Genomic DNA, 16,738 nt, shown 5'->3' with positions numbered 1-16,738 from the left:
AATGATTAACAAACAATCTGATTATTTAACCCACACATGTCAGACCATTTTGGTCATATATCACGAATTCGCATTGTGAATAAACTTTCGTAAATGGCTCGCAAATGAGACGGGTGTTAGCATGAGTGCGCCGCCTGTGCTAGGTTGTTGTGCGCGAAAATAGCATTGACAGTAACTTAAATTCGCAAATTGTGAAACTGTTTTGCGAATATTTTCCCCGCTACCGAAGTTGTGACATAATTCAAACGCAGAGTGTGCACATAAATGTTTGCAATTTTTGACATATTTAAAAAGCTCTTATAGACATGCAAAAAATTGCAATTCTGTTTGCACACTCTTATTCAGCTTTATAAATGTAACTATGCGCAGAGCAAATATATTCACTGTGCGAACCAATCTGCCCCTGCACGAAGTTTACAAAAGAGCCCTACTGTCATGGGAAAAATGTTTTTTTTTTTTTCAAAACACATCAGTTAATAGTGCTGCTCCAGCAGAATTCTCCCCTGAAATCAGTTTTGCAAAAGAGCAAACACATTTTTTTAATATTTAATTTTATGTGACATGGTGCTAGACATATAGTCATGTGACTTGTGCTCTGATAAACTTCAGTCACTCTTTACTGCTGTACTGCAAGTTGGAGTGATATCAGCCCTCCCTTTCCCCCCCCCCCAGCAGCCTAACAACAGAACAATGGGAAGGTAACCAGATAACAGCTCCCTAACACAAGATAACAGCTGCCTGGTAGACATAAGAACAGCACTCTGCAATATTACAACTAAACAATACACTTGCTGGTTCAGGAATGACATTTTATATTATAGAGTGAATTAAAAACAAAATTAAACAGTGTCATTTAGAAATAAAAACTACATCATAAAAATCATGACAGAATCACTTTAAACAATGACTTGTCATCTGGGCCACATAATGAGGATAGCCAGAGGCCTTCAATATATATGGGGGTTGGTTTAAATAAACGGGGCTTATTTATTGGCTTTCCTGTTGCTTCCTGTGGAAGGGTTATATGAACCCCAATAGCAGGCTAAGCATCACCCACATGTCAGACACTTCAGAAAAGATCAATAAAAGGAATGTTCAGCATGAACCCTGCTTTGAGTCCCCATGGAGCCCACCAGTAGGTGTCAATCTGGGCTCCACCAAGATGTGGAAGATGTATGCATAAGATGTCAAGGTCATTTTGGTTAGGGTTGAGGGAGGGCTTGGGGTTCACTAGCTATACTTATATATAAGGGGTATGGCATTTAGATTAGAGGGGCTCTGTAACACCCCATAGAGTCTCCCAGTGGTGTATCAAGTTAATAAAGCATAATAATGTCACTTATACATCAATGAATTTGGCTACTTTCTAAAAGAAATGGTACAGACATTTGTTCACAGAAAAGCACAAATTTCTTGAAATGAAACATCCCAGTTAACTAAAATGACCTTAGAGTTACTAGAGACTCATACATTATTGTGAAATAAACAGTGTAAATGTCATTGTATTCACAAATTACAGGGTTTGTTGTACAATCAGTGGCATATTTTTTACACAATGTATATAGAGTATTTATAAAAGGATGGCTGTCTCCCATATACTCCGTTTTATTAAATGAATCCAAATTTTTAAAAATGATTTGTTTTTTTTCTCTGTAATAATAAAACAGTACTTTGTACGTGATCCAAACTAAGATATAATGTATCCTCACTGAAAGCATAGCCAGCCTATTGGGTTTAATGTTTACATGATATTTATACATAAGGTATGAAGATCCAAATTACAGAAAGATGCATTATCCGGAAAACCCCAGGTCCCAGGCATTCTGGATTACAGGTCCCATACCTGTACTGCCAGACATTCCAATGCAAAGTGTAGGATCTTGGGTACTGAGCAGCATTTTTTTTAATTAAATCAACGCACTTAATATTTCTCAATGATTTGTGATATCTTAATGATGCCCTTTACTGTGGGGTTGCCTCAGATATGTGATGTCTTGCCTGCTTGTATGTAGATGATACTCAAATAAATACCCATCCTAACAAGATTTTTTCCTCTCCCAGCAATTTCTTTGGGATGTCTCAAATTTAACATAACAAAATAGCAATTAATCATTTTATACCTTAATCAAGCCCCAAACCAACATTTTCTATTTCAACTAATTGTACTGATTTTAATTAACTAATTTTACTTCTCATTCTGTAGGATTTCCTTTATAGTGCACTCATTAATGATCATGTTCTCTCAATTTACTGTAGCTATGCTAATGGCTGTCCTCATTAAAATACTGCTCCTTATTAGCCAGCATTCAAATATTCTTTACCACTTTGGTTTAATTTTACATTTTTCAGCCAGGAACCTCTTATTCTCCTAAAATAAATATGGACACACACAATAAAATTATTTGTTCTACGGTAATTTATATTCAAAACAGAAATGTCTATGGATCTTAAGGCCCTTAATCCTGGTACAGGTATGGGACCCATTGTTCAGAAACCTGTTATCCATAATGCTCTGAATTACTGAAAGTCTGTCTCCCATAGACTCCATTTTATCAAAATAATCCAAATGTTTTTAAAAATCATTTCCTTCTTCTCTGGAATAAAACAGTACCTTGTACTTGATCCATACTAACATGATCATTATTGGAAGCAAAACCAGCCTATTGGGTTTATTTAATGTTTATATGATTTCCTAGTAGACATAAGGTATGAAGATCCAAATTATGGGAAGATCCTAGATCCGTAAAACCCCAGGATAACAGGTCTCATACCTGTATAACCAATAGTCTGGTGCCCATACAGTATATGACTTATATGTTATAAAACAGCCAACCCCTGAAAGTGAGTGTTGTGAGTAGATACTTGCACATATATGTGCTTGTGTATTTCGGTATATGTATGTTTGTGTATACAAACTTTCCCCAGTAATGTAATAGCCCTTTAAGTGACATAGGGCCAAATTCATTGAAGGGAACATTTTCGCCAGCAACCAATTTGCCACACTCCGCGTTACTTCACCAGGCGCAAATTCGTTACCACTACACTGAAATGCGAATTTGCGTCTCGGCACCTGAATGCTGGCAAATTTTTGCTATTGTTACTTCGGCTGGGCGAGCATTTCATAGCGAATTTTTGCTAGCGTTTATTTCTGCCCATCGAAAATTCTCTGGCACTTTTGCACTTATGACGGGTCCCTAAAAGTCATATGGACTTCTTTAATAGTAATGTTGGTGCAAATGTTTGAAGTGGCCACCTTTTCAAACACATATCTAATAAGCCATAATAAAGACAGAAGAGATCCTCTAGGTCCTAGACATGAGCCCACCCTTAAACAAAATTAGTTTTAAAAAATTCCTCACACATAAATCTTTAATAGTTCGGACTTTTGAAGGGAATCCCGCTTTAAAAAAAGAAAAGTTGTCTGCGTTTTTTTACAACTTTAATGCATTTCCGGCATACAGGACATAATGTCACTGACATAAGATTAAAGAAGATGTAGCTTTGTTTTATCATTTCGCCTGGTCTTAGGTGGTGAAATTAACTCTGGCAAATGAGGTAATGTTCAGTAAATTTCGCATCTTAGTGAATTTGCGGAGTGACGATCGTTCGCCAGAACGAAAAGTAGCCTGGCAATAGGGTGCGAATGGACGCTAGCAACAGTCTTGTTCGCTAGCGAATTGTCCTCTACGCCTGTTAGTAAATTGGCGATGTCCCTGCGCTGGCGACAGCCACTTCGCCCTTTAGTGAATCTACCCCCATAGCCTTTTGATTTTGCTATGGCACATGTTGCCAGTAAACACACTGGGGCTCATTTATTAAAGCAACGCAGCGCATAAGTGGACGCAATAGATTGTCTGCGCCATCACAAGCGTGATCGCTAATATATTTGCGTGATATTGCGCATAACACAGAGCTTTTGCGATGGTTTTGATTATGCGCATTGCGCAAAAGATTGGGCATTTATGTCGCAAACGATGCCGTGGTTGTTAGGGGCGTGGCTGTGGGCGTGGCTACAATGCGCTTGCACTGCGGCCGTCGCAGATTTGCGTCTGTATATGTGCAAAACTGCACCCGGGCAACAGCACCACAATTTTTACGACTGCCTCTTCGTGGCGTAATAGTAACGCTCTTCAAAATGCGCATTCCTGCCCAGCTGCGCTAGTATATTCACATTTTTGCGTTTCATGTTGCTTAAAAGAGAATTTTATATATGTGTGCAGAGCCACACTGCTAAACTGGGTTCTGGCAAATACAATGGTGCTGCTGTTGGTGGGGATGTTTGTTAACTCAAAGTTAACTCAAAGATGAACAACCCCTGTAAAGTGCATATTAACCACGCCTTCCACCCAACATGTTTATATTGACCAAGGTTCCTTTAAGGGTATCAGGTAGGCTAAACACCTTTGCAACCAAACAAATATTAGCACAGAAACAAATGCAGATGTGTCTAAGTGAACACAATATGCGCAATATGTGATGCAACTAATTAAAGCAGCGCATTCATACATGAGCACAACTAATCCTTACCTTTGCGGTATCTTCCTGTGCGCACAATTTATTATAAGCACTGCGACAGCTGATACGCAGTTTCACACGTCGCACCTGTCTGTGTCTACATTAGCGCACAAATTGCACTGTTAAGGTATCAGGCGCTACATTATTAAATACTCGCATGCGCTGGGCAAATGTAAGGCCACTGCGCTCTTTTTAGCGCTGCGCTGCGTTAATAAATGAGCCCCACTGAGAGACAGATCAATAGGAACCCCATAAATTAAGAATCAAAGGTGCCGGCACTGTGGTCAGTGTACAATTAGCACTGTTGTGAGTACAGGTATGGGATACATTATCCGTAAGCCCGTTAACCAGAAAGCTCTGAATTAGGGCAGGACTGTCTCCAAATTTTTAAAAACTATTTTCTATTTCTCTGTAAGGGAGGAACTGTAATGTGACCTCAATTCACCTTGAAAAGTATAGATATTTTTGTAATTTGGATCTTCATATCTTAACTCTACTAGAAAATTATTTAAACATTAATTAAACCCAAAAGGCTAGTTTGGTTTCAATTAAGGATTAATTACATCCTAGTTTGGATCAAGTACAAGGTACCGTTTTATTACTAGGTGGAACTCCACAATGCGTTTGGTGCTGACACGTCGCCATGCAACGAAACGCATGCGACGTGTCGGATGTTGTGAAGAAACATGAAGTGAAGGAGAATCGCATGTAGTTCTTACATGCGATTCTCATTCACTTCCTGTTTCTTCACAACATCCGCCACGTCGCATGTGTTTTGTCGCATGGCGACGTGTCGGCACCAATCTCATTGTGGAGTTCCACCTAGTAATAAAACGGTACCTTGTACTTGATCCAAACTAGGATGTAATTAATCCTTAATTGAAACCAAACTAGCCTTTTGGGTTTAATTAATGTTTAAATGATTTTCTAGTAGAGTTAAGATATGAAGATCCAAATTACAAAAATATCTGTTATCCTGAAAGCCCCAGGTCCCAAGCATTCTGAATAACAGGTCCCATACCTGTAGCTCTTTTAAGAAGACACAAGGACACTTTGCATTTTATACAAGAGATGCCCATTTACATCCATTAATTTACCTCTGTATCACCACTTAATTACTATAAGATTACCAGTTCACAGATAATCCCCCTGCATAGTGGACACGGGGGGAGGGGTAATGGAGGGGGTTTCATATTGGTAATCCATGCAAGGGCCAAACACAGAGTAGCCTCAGTTTCCCTGTATGCCTTGTTTAGCTCAAGAAATTACAAAAAACAAAAAGTATATTTAACACAAGCCCTATTTAGTAAAGTCATGGTGAATTTACTGTCCACAACAAAATATTACAGAAAAACCATCTAACTTTTGTAGTTTTTGTACAATACTGTTTCAGATGGTATGAACCAGACCTGTTCAGTCTTACTGCTACTTACCGTATATACTCGTGTATAAGCCGACCCGTGTATAAGCCGAGGTACCTAATTTACCTAAGAAAACTGGAAAAATGTATTGACTCGTGTATAAGCCTAGGGGCCCCATGTCAGATTTCAAAATGTGAATGTGACCCAGCCGCAACAATTGGGGGACACTGGGCAGGTACCTGTTACTGTCTGTGACTGACTGTGTCGCCGACCGGATTTCATGTTTGCTTCCCTCTGCCACCCCTATTTCATGTTTGCTTCCCTCTGCCACTTCCCCCCCCATCTGTCGCTCTCCCCACCCTGGCTGCTCTTCCCTCTGTCCTTCCCTCTGTCACCTCTGCTCTTCCCTCTGTCCTTCCCTCTGTCACCTCTGCTCTTCCCTCTGTCCTTCCCTCTGTCCTTCCCTCTGTCACCTCTGCCCCAGCCGGACTGCCTGTGACTGCCTGTGTCGCCGCCCGGAGCAGGTCCAGGAGCTCCGGGCGGCGCGTCCTTCCCTGCCGGCGTTCGCTTTCAAAATGGCGGCGCCCATGGCCGCCACGTGGGTAGCGGCCGGCGCCGCTACCCACGTGGCGGCCATGGGCGCCGCCATTTTGAAAGCGAACGCCGGCAGGGAAGGACGCGCCGCCCGGAGCTCCTGGACCTGCTCCGGGCGGCGACACAGGCAGTCACAGGCAGTCCGGCTGGGGCAGAGGTGACAGAGGGAAGGACAGAGGGAAGAGCAGAGGTATGACCCGCGTATAAGCCGAGTTTGAGTTTTTCAGCACATTTTGGGTGCTGAAAAACTCGGCTTATACGCGAGTATATACGGTAATGTACAAAACCTGAGTGTACAGTTTCAATACCATACAAAGTAAGACACATACAAATATGCATAATAATGTGGCTAATTTAATTCAGAACTGTATAGTTTAATTTCCCAGTAGCAACTTAATGCTATAATAGAAAGAAGTCCCAAAAATACAATAAAAAACCAACAGCAATCAGTAATAATACTCCTGGTTTGAAATATTTCCAGTTGGCACATTATCTGAATCATTTTTCAGAGACAAATTAAATGGACAATTTAGTATTTAGCTGCTAGAACTTTTAGTGTACCGTACAGCAAGAGAGGAAAGCAGACACTATACTTTTCAAGGTGAATTGAGGTCACATTACAGCACTGTGATAAACAGCAATGATTTAGTGCAGTACTAATCAGCCAGTCAGACATTGTTTCTGGTACACCCTTATATCCTGATGCAACCACACCTTTTAATGGTTATACCTTTGTACATGAAACAGCAAATATTAGGTTTGTGAAAAAGATTATTGCTGTCTTAATGGATATTGCGGTCTGTAAAAGGAATCTTATAAGCAAAAGGAAATCCCTCAACAGTATTGCAATAGTATATCTATAGTTTTTTTAAATGGTTATGTGATGTTTGTTCGGTGGGTTTTGTTAATGTTTATCTTCTTGCAATATTAATAGTGGTCCATCTAATAATGTTTGGAAGGGATTCATGGGGAAGATATCCAAAAACAGTTTATTGGATGCATCGAAAACTTTTTGGTTCTGGAATTCAGGATAATGTTCAAGCATCACAAAGGCATTTATGCAGAGGGAGAAGTACAATATTCTGGAATGGCCGTCACAGTCCCCCGACTTGAATATCATGGAAAATCTATGGGATGATTTGAAGCAAGTTGTCCATGCTTGGCAGCAATCAAATTTAACTGAACTGGAGAGATTTTGTATGGACAAATCCAGATTCCAGACACTCATCAATGATAAAGAAAACTTCAAAGAATTAAGAGGTGTTCCCAAACATTTTCATATGACTGTATAAAACAGGGAATCTACACCTTTACAGTCTGTCCAGTTCAAGGAGTAATATAAATATATTAAACCAAAAAGGTGCCAAGAAAGGTTCCGGATAAGAGATCTTTCTCTAATTGGATTTCCATACCTTAACTCTACTAAATTAAAACATTATTTAAACCAAATAGGATTGTTTGCCTTCAATAACGATTAATTTTATCTTAGTTGGGATCAAGTATAAGGTACTGTTTTGTTATTACAGAGAAAAAGGACTTTTGAAAAAAATAGGTACCTCTGTCATTGACTTATATGCAACCTTGGCAGGTCTGAGATGGCAGATTTTCGGATTCATGCTTTTTGCTGCATCGGGCTTTAATTAATCTCCAAAAATTTTAGTTAAAAAAACCCTGAAAATTTGAGTTTTGCCCCAAAAAGGAGTTTAGTTAATAACCCCCTTAATCTTAATCATAGACATAGCAACAGGCTCTTGTCTTGGGCCCTAGAAACAGTATTTAAAGACAGACCAAAATTTGTGGATTGCAAAGGCCCAGGCCACAGCCAGCATGATTTTAAGAAAATCAAGTGAAAACCTGAATTGTACAATTTTGTACAGGTTTTTTGCCGAATTGCTGTTTTTTTCTGGCTCATTCCAGCGCAGACCACAGAAACTTTGAAATAGGATTGGGAACTCTGCCATTGATTTATACACAACTTTGGCAGGTCTGAGATGGCAGATTTTTGGATGCAGAATTTTTACTGCATCAGGCTTTAATAAATCTCAAAAAATTTGAGTTAATAAAACGCCCCAAAAAGGAGTTTAGTTAATAACCCCCTTAATCTTTAGAAGAGAGCTTCGGCCATCATATTCCATCAATGCCAAAAAACATAGACACAGCAACAGGCTCTTGTCTTGGGCCCTAGAAACAGTATTTAAAGACAGACCAAAATGTGTGGATTGCAAAGGCCCAGGCCAAAGCCAGCATGATTTTAAGTGTGGTATGCTTCTGAGCCGTATATACTGTTGTACATACGTTTGGGAGTGCTGGGTACTGGGCCCACAGGAGATTGACATTTTCCCACCGCTCTGGGAAAACTGATAAGTGAGTGCCGGCACATGCATGTGAGTGTGATAGATAGGGATGAGAGTTAGTTTATCTTTTATTGTGTGTGTATTATTAACAATATTTTTAAAAGGATTGCTTGTTTCAGTAGTTTAAGTAAAAATCCAGCCTCAAAATAATCTTGAAAATATTCCCTCTTGAACGACTGAATCACATTTAGCTCACACATAGAGAAACAATAATCTCTGCTCTGAAAAACATTGCATTTTCTCTTGCGAATATAACTGAATTATTATGAAGATTAAAGATAACAGACTTTGAATGCGAACAACAAATGTTACTTACTTTAATAGTATAATAATCTAACATTCCAAAATGATAGAAAATGAAAAGCATATTTTATTGTTACATAAAATCTTACAGCAATGGAAGATCATTTGCTAACAATGCTTTGATAAACAGTCAGTCCTGCAGTATTGGCTTTGCCTCGTTATTTGTGAATTTTTGATGATCTCAGTGACCCCCTAACCTTAGCTTTTAAACAGCAGCCCAGAGCACACTGAGAATGTGCAGTGTTACTGACCTAATGGGATCCAAGATGTGGAGCTGATGTGGGCAATATACTGTATAATCTTCAAAGTAGAAGACTAGCTGACTCTGTGCTATAAATCTATATACAAAACTCTATATACAGCTCGGCCGATCTTTACTCATTGGGCAGATTATTGGCCAGTATATGCAGGCCACTTGGGTAGTCAAATTTGGTGACTTCCCTACATGAGTGGATATAATATGCATGGGCAGCTTTGTCAAGGATAATATTCCAAACGAGCATGGGTCATGGCATAGTGTTAAGGAGGAAGCTTATGAAAATGTGGAGTAGGGGGCAAAATACAGAAAAAAGCAAAAGGGAGCAGGGACATCTAATGCCTTACTTTCTTGAAACAAGGCAGTAAATATAAGACTTGTGATTACAATAAACTTTTGGTACCTTTCCAAGGGGCAAATTCATTAAAGGGCGAAGTATTTAATGCTTACAAAAATTTGCTAGCGAAGGAGATAGACTTTTGCGGTACTTCGCTCCCTACCGCCAGGCGAATTTGCACTCTGGCGACTGGACGTAACTACGCAAATTCACTAAGATGAGGATTTTAATGAACGTAACGTTACCTCTTACGCCAGACTTGCTTTCGCCAGACCAGGCGAAGTGCAACAGAGTAGATAGGAGTTCCTAAAAGAAGTCCCAAAAAACACTAGCATTTTTTCCTTTTTTCAGGGTGATAAAAGAGCGTAACATTATTTGGGGGTAACCGGCTTCACCCCTACATTTCCCAACATATGGCACATAAACTATACACTGGGCTCATGTGTAGGGCAATATAACAACTCTATTTTCTTTTATTAAGGTTTCCCGGGCTTGTGTAGTGTAATGTATTTGCTGCAACAAATAAGTCCATGAATTTTAACTTCCCGCTGTATGCAAATTAGCCAACGCTAGCACAACTTCGCTACGCTTGGTGCAATGAACGCTAGCGCGAATTTGGCAGCGTTCAGCACCTTGGGCGAATCTTCAGATTTTAGTGAATTAGCGTTGTCCTGGCGAATCGACGCCTGGCAAAGTGTTGCAATGTGAGCGAAGCCATGGCTGGGTCTGCAACTACAGTGCATCAACCATACAGAATGGCTCCTGTGCCATAATGAGATGTTGATTTGTGTAAGCTATATCACCATATGATACACAAAAGCCATTAATATCCTGTAAATTATAAACGGTTCTTAGTGAGTCCTGTAGCCCACTGTGACCTGAAAGTGAATGGGAAATTTTAACAGGATCCACTGTTGTTACTTCACTGATGTGCCCCAAGCTACAGAATCCTTGTACTATTGTGAGGCTTAAGGGCCGTCTCCAAATTCATTTTTTCAATTGCCATTACTTTCATACAGTATGTGCAGAAGTATACCGCCTATTAAAACATTGTTGACGCACATCAAATTTTTTTGGAAAAGAAAATGACGTGCGAGGCAATACAAGTCTGTGGGCATAATTTCCGCTGCGAAACAAGGTGAAACATTTTGCCCATCTCTAGTGGCAACCCTAGTTCTGGCTTTGTGAGTTCAGAATCCACGGAGCTTATGTCAAATAAAATGTATCTTTTCACCTCAAGTGGTCTCTGGTTGTTGCAGTTCCACAACAGTGGTATCATTAATAATTCTATAATATTTTACCAACCAGTGTAGCCTTTGATTTAACTTTTAGTATGATGTAGAGAGTGATAGTCGGAGACAATTTGCAATTGGTTTTCATTTAGTATTTATGGTTTTTGAATTATTTGGCTTTTTATTCAGCAGCTCTGCAGTTTCAGCAATCTGGTTGCTAGGGTCCAAATTACCCTAGCAACCATGCATTGAATTGAAAAATGACTGGAAAATGAATAGGAGAGGCCTGAATAGAAAGATGAGTAATAAAAAGTAGCAATAATTATACATCTGTTTAATTGCAGAGCATTTGTTTTTAGATGGGGTCAATGACCCCCTAGTTGAAAGCTGGAAAAAGTCAGAAGACGGCAAGAATTTTTAGAAAACTATAAAAAAAAAAAAATACACAATTAAGACAGTTAAGTTGCTTAGAATTAACCATTCTATAACATACTAAAAGTTAACTTAAAGGTGAACTGCTTCTTTAATCATAAAAACATAAGGCAGCGTTCAGACTTATTGGCAGCTGCTGTCACCTGGGATCAGGACCATAAACGTCACTGAACTGTATAATGCAATTAAGCATATAGAACCTTGTTTATAAAGCTTCACGTGTTCATTCATAGCTACAAAAGGGAACAACAGTTGTTTTCATAGAATGAATTAAATGTATTGGAGAATAATGAAATCACAGACGTAAGCTGTGTTTGCAGTACAAAGCCTCAGTTTATATTAAAGTTATTACAACGCACTATAAAGTGCAGCCATTCACATCACCGATATTATGCCACCGTAGCTTTTGCTTACCTTTTCAAAGGTAAATTCACTCCAGGTGAGCAGATATCTGCTCTCTCATCTCACCTGGGGCCGATGGAAAGGGTCCCCCGCCCGCATCCAAAGTGATGTCACCTCAAAATAAACATCTTGATCAAATATATGTGAGAGTTAAACTGGCAGACCATGTTCTACTGGTGCAAGCATTAAAAAAGAGGGAAAAAAACCCATAGCAACGAAGATGACAGCATGACAACCGCTGTTACTACTGCATAAGCATTAAGAAAAAATAGAAAAATACCCTTAAAAATACTCCCACTCAGGATTACGTTAATCATATCAGAGAACATGATATGAAACACAGGCTAAAAGAATATCTTTTATCTTTTTACTGATTCACATAAAGAAAATGAGAAATATGAGGGATACATGCCATACCTTTTGACACATACAAACACATTTTCTATTGTGTTGAATGCAAACTATGAATGTAAATAGGGAGAAATTCAGGACTTCATTATGGCCGTGTGACACTCTAAGGGGCAAATTCACTAACCTCTGAAAATTCGGCAGCGACGGCTTTCGCTCACAGCGCAACACTTCGCCAGGCGTAGATTCGCCAGGACAGCGCTAATTCACTAAAATGCGAATCTTGCCTTAGGGAGTGAAGTACCGCTATCTCCTTTGCTAGCGCAGTTACACCAGCGACTGTTAGTAAATAGGTGCAATTACAAAATGACATTATGCTGGCGAATTTTCGATAGCGTTAGTCACTTCGGCCTTTAGGGAATCTGCCCCCATATGTCTCCACAATATGCAAATAATGATATAATACTATCTATCCTTTTATACAGAAACCTGTATAGATAATGTCATGTAATCAATAGAATTGGCTTCTTAAAGGGGTTGTCCATCCTTAAATGAACTTTCAGTATGATGTGGAGTGATATTCTGAGACAGTTTGCAATTGGTTTTCATGTTTTCTCATTTATGGTTTATAAGTTATTTAGCTTTTTATTCAGCTGCTCTCCAGTTTGCAATTTCAGCAATCTGATTGCTAGGGTTCAAATTATCCTTGCAACCATGCATTGATTTTAAAACGAGACTGCAATATGAATAGGAGAGGACCTACATAGAAATAAAAGTAATACAAAGAAGCTATAAATGTGTAGCCTTACAGAGCATTTGTTTTTTTTTTTTTAAAAGGTTTTTATTTTGCGTTTTGAAACAAACAAAACACTTAACAACAGACAATGTAAGCATTGTTAATAAAGGATGCAATTGGTCACACAGGACCACAACAGAGTGAATTAAATCATTTAGTTATACATTTGGAGCATAGAGTATGGTACATAGTAGGGTAATTTGCGTAGTACGTTGTACTTCTGTTCTCACAGAACGTGCATATATGAGATTGAGTTTACTGAGAAGGAAATAGGTATATTACATATATTAACTCATACATTTGCATTTACTGAGTCTCTGGGTCTACTTCAGGACAGACCTCTAACCATGGTTCCCAGATTTTTTCAAATTTTTTGGGGCATTGTCTGGCTATATATGTTAATTTTATCATCGGTAGCCTGTTATTAACCAGTTTTACCCACTGCTTTACCGTGGGGGGTTGAGGGCCCATCCATGTCATGGCAATCTGCTTTTTGGCATAGAAGAGGAGGGTTTTTAGTAAACATCTCGTTTTATTTAGAGGTGCCAATTCTTCCACAAGTCCCAATAGGCACACCTCTGGTGTTAGTGCTCCAGGGAGCAGTATTTCATTAGTCAGGTAGGCTATTACCTTAGCCCAGAATCTTTGTATCAGGGGGCATGACCAGAGCAGATGGAAAAAAACAGTGTCCGGGTGCTGGCAATCGGGACAATTTCCATTGGGGCTTTTGCCCATGGCTTTAAGCCGGATTGGAGTAATATATGTACAGTGTATGATACGGAATTGTACCATCCTATCTTTTGTAGATATTAGAGAGCTGTATAGTTCCCCTATCGCCTCTTCCCACATATCATCATCTAGAGCAGGAATAAGGTCATTCCACTTGGTTTTTGCTTTGTTAAATGGACTATTAATGGTGGATATCAGTGTCTTGTACAGCCCAGAGACCAGCTTTTGTGGATTTGGGTCCCACAGCCTGTCTTCATGTGGTTGGGTTTTAGTAGAGATTGTCAGGTTACCAAATTGTGCTGCAAAAGCATGTCTGAGCTGGAAATATCGGTGCCAAGCTATGTTTGGGTGATTTAATTTAGTTTCTATTTGGGTAAGAGTCGGAAAGGTGCCGTCTACTAAAAGATCTGATAATTGTCTTACCCCTAATTTAGGCCAGTACTTAAAATCAGGTAGGTGAAGTAGGTGCTGCAGATTGGAGTTTCTCCATAGCGGAGTATAGGGAGATGGAGGGCTTGCAGCTTTTGAAAGAACCTTAGTAGTAAGCATCCAGGCTCTTTGTGGGCAGCTTAGTGTAGGGGGCAATTCAGGAGTGTCTTTGGCTTTCCTGTAAGGCGCATTTCTAATTGCTTCAAGAGAGCCCGCCAGAGTGGCGTGTAGTGCTGTGAGTGAGTTTTCGGGGTCAGGATTAATCCAGTTATGTATGAGCGCTAGTTGGCTTGCGTAGTAATACATTTGCAAATGCGGCAAGGCTAACCCCCCCTTGTCCAATGGAGCCTGGAGTGTTAGCTTGTTAACTCTAGGGGGTTTGTTTGCCCAGATAAAGGGGAAGAGAATCGCATCAATGCGCTTGAAAACCTGCGGGGGTATCCATATTGGGGCATTCTGCAGGAAGTATAAAAATTTTGGTAAGTATACCATTTTGAAAAGGTTGACCCTGCCCCATACCGTTAATGGTAGACCAGCCCATTGACAGACAATGTTTTTGAAACCCTGTATCACAGGATCAATGTTTTCGGTTACATAATTTTGTGTGCTGGGCGAGATAGTCACACCAAGATATTTAAAGCTGGATACCCACCGCAGTCCCTGAATCTCACCTGCTCTCTGTTCAGTTTCTAGAGTAAACAAGACTGACTTCCCTTTATTTATGACCAGCCCACTGTATGTGCCAAACTTGTCAGCTAGGCAGAGGGCAAGTGTGAGTGAGTCTTGTGGGTCAGCTAGGAATAAGAGAAGATTATCTGCATATAATGCAATTTTCTCCTCTAGTTTCCCACATTTGAGTCCAATAATTTCGGGGGTTTGTCGGACCATAATGGCATAGGGCTCTATTGCCAGGGCAAAAAGGAGGGGAGAGAGGGGGCAGCCTTGTCTGGTTCCTCTGGTAAGAGGGAAGGCTCTGGAGAGAGAGTTATTGACTCGGACTTGCGCAACTGGGGTTAGGTAGAGGAGTTTAAGCCAAGCAATGAAATTGGGGCCTATGCCAAACTTTTCTAGGGTTTTCCATAGGTAGGGCCATTCGACCGAGTCAAAGGCCTTAGTGGCATCTAGTGCTGCCATAAGTCTGGTACCTCCATTTGTATGAGTGGTTTGCATGTGGGTGTGCAATCTGCGTAAGTTTATAGTAGTACTTTTGTTGGGCATAAAACCTGTTTGGTCTGGGTGGACAATTGATGTTATAACTTTGTTAAGGCGTTTGGAGAGAAGTTTGGCCAGAATCTTGACGTCAGTGTTTATAAGTGAAATGGGACGGTAGGAGTCGCACAGGTCTGGGTCCTTCCCCTCCTTTGGTATAAGCACGATCAGCGCGGAGTAGAAGGATTGAGGGAGGGAGCCTGTTTTGTGAGCATCTAGAAGAGTGGCATGGAGTTGTGGGGCAAGTGTTTCACTGAGGAGTCTGTACCAGGCTACCGGAAGGCCATCAAGGCCTGGGGTCTTCCCTGACGGGAGACTGCCAATGGCGTCTACTACTTCTCCCAACGTAATTGGGCTATCTAGATAGGAGGATTCTGCTCTGGAGAGGCTAGGAAAGGGGATATCTTGTAGGAACCGTTCTAGTTCGGTGTCAGAATATTTGACTTTTGAGGTGTACAGATCTGCAAAATGGCATGCAAATGTTTCCGCCATTTCTGTTGGGTCAGAGGTATATATGCCTGTTGATGTTTTGATTCTTGGAATCAGTGTGGACGGTTGGACCGCTTTTGCTAGGTAAGCTAGGGTCTTCCCATTTTTATCTCCTTGGTCAAATGACCTCTGGGCTGCATACAGTATTTTTTTCCTTGTAATAGCTGTTTGTGCTAGTTCTAAATTTCTCTGGGCAATTACCAGTGCCTGGTGGGTAGCATCTCCCTCCACTTCACCATACGCTCATTCTGCTTCCCAAACCTTCTCCTCTGCCTCAGCAACAGCCTGTTTAGCCATAGTGCGCACCCCAGCGATTGCTGAGATAAGTGTACCCCTAGCGGCTGCCTTGGACGCCTCCCAGACCACATTGGAGCTACTGGTTCCTGCATTAACACCCCAATATGCCACGTATTCGGATATACATGCCTCCGTCACCTCTGAGTTGTTGAGCCACAAAGGGGATAATCTCCAGAGAGAGCGTCCTTGTCTTAGTGTAGTGCCAATCAATAGTTGCAGGGGGGCATGATCTGATAAGGCTCTTGGGAGGTATTTGATATCTTTTACCCATTGCGCAAAGTCTGCGGATGCGATGGCCATATCTAACCGTGACAGGGTATGTTTCCCCACCGTGTGGCAGGAGAATTGCTTCCCCAGGGGATTTTTATGCCTCCAGATGTCTAAAAGGCCTAGGGCTTCTGTCCATTGTTTTAGTGGGCCAGGTTGGTGTGTTGTTGTGGGATGCCTGTCATTCTGCGGGTCCATTACCGTATTCCAGTCTCCAATGATACAGAGTGGGTTGGGGAGGTATAGAGACACCTTAGTAAATATTAGGTCTAGTGTCTCCCTACTGAAGGGGGGTGGCATATACAAGTTAATCAGTACCATATCTTGGTTACTTATCCTGCAGTGGAGTATTATGAAACGACCATAGTGGTCAGTAGTGAGATCTAGG

Source organism: Xenopus laevis, chromosome 6L (genome assembly GCF_017654675.1).
Source record: "Xenopus laevis strain J_2021 chromosome 6L, Xenopus_laevis_v10.1, whole genome shotgun sequence".
In the NCBI taxonomy this organism is placed as follows: domain Eukaryota; kingdom Metazoa; phylum Chordata; class Amphibia; order Anura; family Pipidae; genus Xenopus; species Xenopus laevis.
The sequence above is the reverse complement of the archived record's forward strand: the minus strand, read 5'-3'. Positions refer to the sequence as shown.